The sequence below is a fragment of the Malania oleifera genome, chromosome 7 (assembly GCF_029873635.1).
Source record: "Malania oleifera isolate guangnan ecotype guangnan chromosome 7, ASM2987363v1, whole genome shotgun sequence".
Lineage (NCBI taxonomy): Eukaryota > Viridiplantae > Streptophyta > Magnoliopsida > Santalales > Ximeniaceae > Malania > Malania oleifera.
In genome coordinates, this window is record NC_080423.1 from 46,815,496 (window position 1) to 46,819,733 (window position 4,238).

A 4,238-nucleotide genomic window follows, 5' to 3' on the forward strand; every position below is an offset into this window, starting at 1 on the left:
TCAATTGGCATCAGCTAAGTTGTAGAAAATCTTAAATAGAAGCTATATAAAGGTCTAAATTGGACACCTAGGTGTATCCCCTTTTGTTGAAGGTCAATCCTCAACTAGAGCACCTATTTTTTGTGGTTTAAACTATATGTTTTGGAAACAAAGAATGAGAATATACATTCAATCCATGGATTGAAAAGCATGGAAAGTTGTTACACATGGTGACTACATTCCTACTAAATTAGTAAATGGTAAAGAAGTTCCTAAAGAAGAAAAAGACTTGATTGATAATGACTATAAGATGATGCAAGTAAACTCAAGTGCCATGAATGCACTATATTGTGCTTTAGACGTAAATAAGTTTAACAGGGTTATAGCATGTAAGTCAGCTAAAGAAATTTGGGACAAGTTAGAAGTAACCTATGAAGGAACTATAGATATTAGAGATTGTAGAATTGACATGCTCACTAGGGAGTGTGGGGTCTTTAAGAGGAATCTAGAAGAAACTATCACTAGCATGTATACTAGGTTCACTCACATAATAAATTCTTTGAATGCTTTAGGGAAAAATTATTCAACATATGAAATGATTAGAAAAATCCTTAGAGAATTTTATTTAATGTGGGAACCAAAGGCCACAACAATAACGAAGGGAAGAACTTGAAAAATACCTCCGTTGATGAGTTAACTTCTCACATATGAAATGGCAATGAATGAAAGAAATTCAGAGAACAATAATAAAAACAAGAAATCAATAGCCCTTAAGGCTAGCAAAGAAAATTCTAGTGATGAAGATGAAGACAACGAATTAGATGAGGAAGAACTAGCCTTTATCACTAAAAGACTTGGAATTTTTTTCAGGAAGAATTGGAAATTCCCTAGGAAGTTTAAAGGATCAAAAACCAAAAAAGGATAAACAAACACAAAGGAAACTAAGAACGAACCACCTATATGTTATAACTGCAAGGTCGGACACATTAAACCCGATTGTCCACATTTGTAGAAAGACAAGAAGAAGAAAAAGAAGGCAATGAAAGCTACATGGGACTATACAAGCTCAAAAAAATTGAAGGAAGAATCAAGTGAACAAGAAGTTGCCAACATGTGTTTTATGGCACACAATGTTGAAGTAAACTCTTATTATAGTTCATCAGAAGAATCTAGTGAAGAGTTTTGTAATGATTCATGTGATAGTATTATGCCTTCATACAAGGAAATCCAAGCTGCATTATTCACCTTACACAATAGGCTCATTAAAGTTTCTAAAAGAAACATAGCCTTGAAAGAACAAAATGAAAATCTTAAAAATCAACTAGAAAGTTTTAAAACAGCTGAAAAAGAAAAGGAATCACATATTGATGATATAATGAAGAATATTAACAATATGTCTTAAGAGTTAGTAAAACTACAAGTAAATGGTGAAAAGAAGAAAGACCTAGAAATAAGTTAACTTAAAAGTAAAATTGAAGATAAAGATAAGATCATTTATAATTTTACTAGAGGAAAATAAAATTTTGAAAAGATGGTTGGATAAAAAAGGATGATCAGTAATAAAGAAGGAATTGGTTACAATGGAATTGAAAACAAAAGGAAAAAGAACTTATTTATGGAATACTTTGTACAAGAAGCAAAATACTATGCAAGTTCATCCTCTACAAATATACATGAAAACACTACTTGCTACTTATGTAGGAATAAGGGACACATAAAGTTTAATTGTCCACTTAAAAAGAAGTATGTCAAAATCAAGAATGAATGGAAAGTAAACACTAAAACTAGGTATGACTTAAAAAGAATTAAGAAGGTTTGAGTTCCAAAAGTAATACCATGAATCCTTCCTTGTAGGTATGCTTTAGGACTACTCCATCAAACGAAACATGGTACTTGGACAGCGGGTGTTCAAGACATATGACGGGAGATAGAACAAAGTTCCCAACTTAGTTCAAAAAGATGAAAAGTATGTGACCTTCAGTGACAATGCCAAAGGTGAAATTGTTGGAATAGGTAAAACTGGTAAAGAACTCTCACCTACAATTGATGATGTTTTGTTAGTTGATGGATTAAAGCATAACCTTTTAAGCATAAGTCAACTTAGGGACAAAGGGCTTGACATAATCATTAGGCAAGATAAGTGTATAGTTCAAAATCCAAGAAAACATGAAATTCTATTCAAAGCCTATAGAGTAAATAACGTATATTGTATAAACCTTGAAAACTTAATCTTTTAAGATGTAATATGCTTGGCTGCCACGAATGAAGCCAGATGGCTTTGGCATAGAAGACTAGGGCATGCAAGCATGGACCTATTATCAAACTTATCTTGAAAGAAGTTAGTGAAAGGTTTACCAAATACAAAATTCATAAAAGAGAAAATTTGTGATGCATGCCAACTTGGAAAACAAATTAAAACAAGTTTTAAAAAGAAGGAACATATCTCTACTAGTAGACCCTTAGAACTTATTTATTTAGATTTGTTTGGTCCTACTAAAACTCAAAGCATACGAGGTAAGCAATATACCTTTGTTATAGTTGATGACTACTCTAGTTTTACTTGGGTATTGTTTTTAGCCTCCAAGGATGAAGATTGTAACCTGCTAATAAATTTATGTAAGAAACTTCAAAATGAAAAATGATATAATATTTGAAATATAAGAAGTGATCAAAGAAGAGAACTTAACAACAAAGAAGTTGAAAAATTTTGCAATGAATATGGAACTAATCATAATTTTTCAGCACCTAGAACTCCATAACAAAATGGAGTTATTGAAAGAAAGAATAGAACACTTCAAGAAATGGCAAGAACAATGCCAAATGAACATATCTACCAAAATACTTTTGGGCTGAAGTAGTAAACGCTGCATGCTATGTAATAAACAGAGTTTCAATAAGATCAAATTTAAATAAAACTCCCTATGAACTTTGAAAAGGTAGAAGTCCTAACATCTCTTATTTCCATGTTTTTGGATGCAAATGCTATACACTAAATGATAAAGATGATTTCGGTAAATTTGATGCAAAAGTCGATAAAAGTATATTCTTAAGGTATTCATTAAAGAGCAAAACTTTTAGAATATACAATAAAAGAACTCTTACAATCTTGAAATCAATTCATGTAACATTTGATGAAGAAAATCCATTCAATAAATCAATAAAAGGTGAAGAAGTTCAAAGTACTCAAAAACCAGAAGACGTAGACATAGTAGAAGGAAAATAAGAAGAAAATGAAGAAAAATCAAATAATAATGCTGTTGAAGATACTAAATTACCAAAAGAATGGAAATATGTAAGAAATCATCCAAAAGATCAAATAATAGGAGAACCATCACGTGGTATAATTACAAGATCTTCTTTGAAAAATCTATGTGATCACTATGCTTTCTAATGTCAAGATGAACCAATGAATGTTGAAGAAGCTCCAAGTGATGACTCATGGATAATAGTCATGCAAAAAGAATTAAATCAATTAGAAAGGAATAAAGTATGGAAATTAGTTCCTAAATCGGATTACCATTCAATCATAAAAACTAAGTGGTTTCTTAGAAATAAAAAGGATGAAAATGGAATTGTAGTTAGAAATAAAGTTAGACTTGTAGCTCAAGGGTACAACCAAGAAGAAGAAATAGATTATGATGAGACATTTGCTACCATAGCTAGAGTGGAAGCAATAAGAATGCTTTTAACTTATGCATCTCACAAGGAATTTAAATTGTATCAAATGGATGGAAAAAGTGCATTTTTAAATGGTTTCATTAATGAATAGGTATATGTAGCTCAACCACTGGGTTTTGAGGACATTCAGAAACCTGAATATGTGTACAAATTAACTAAGGATTTATATGCTTTGAAACAAGCCTCTATAGCCTGGTATGAAAGACTTAGTGGATGCTTACTAGAAAAGGGGTTTTCTAGAGGAAAGATTGATAGTACTTTGTTTATCAAAACTAAAAAGGATGACATGCTTATAATTCAAATTTATGTTGATGATATCATATTTGGTGCAACTAATGATAATATACGTAAGTAATTTGCGAAATGTTACAAGAGGAATTGAAATGAGCATGATGGGAGAATTGAACTACTTCCTAGGATTACAAATCAAACAAGCAAAGAATGAAACTTTTATAAGTCAATCCAAATATATAAAAGATATGCTTAAGAAACTCGATATGGAAAGTAATAAGCCCATAGGTACCCCCATGAGTACTTTCATAAGCCTCGATAAAGATGAAAAAGGGAAACCAGTAGATATG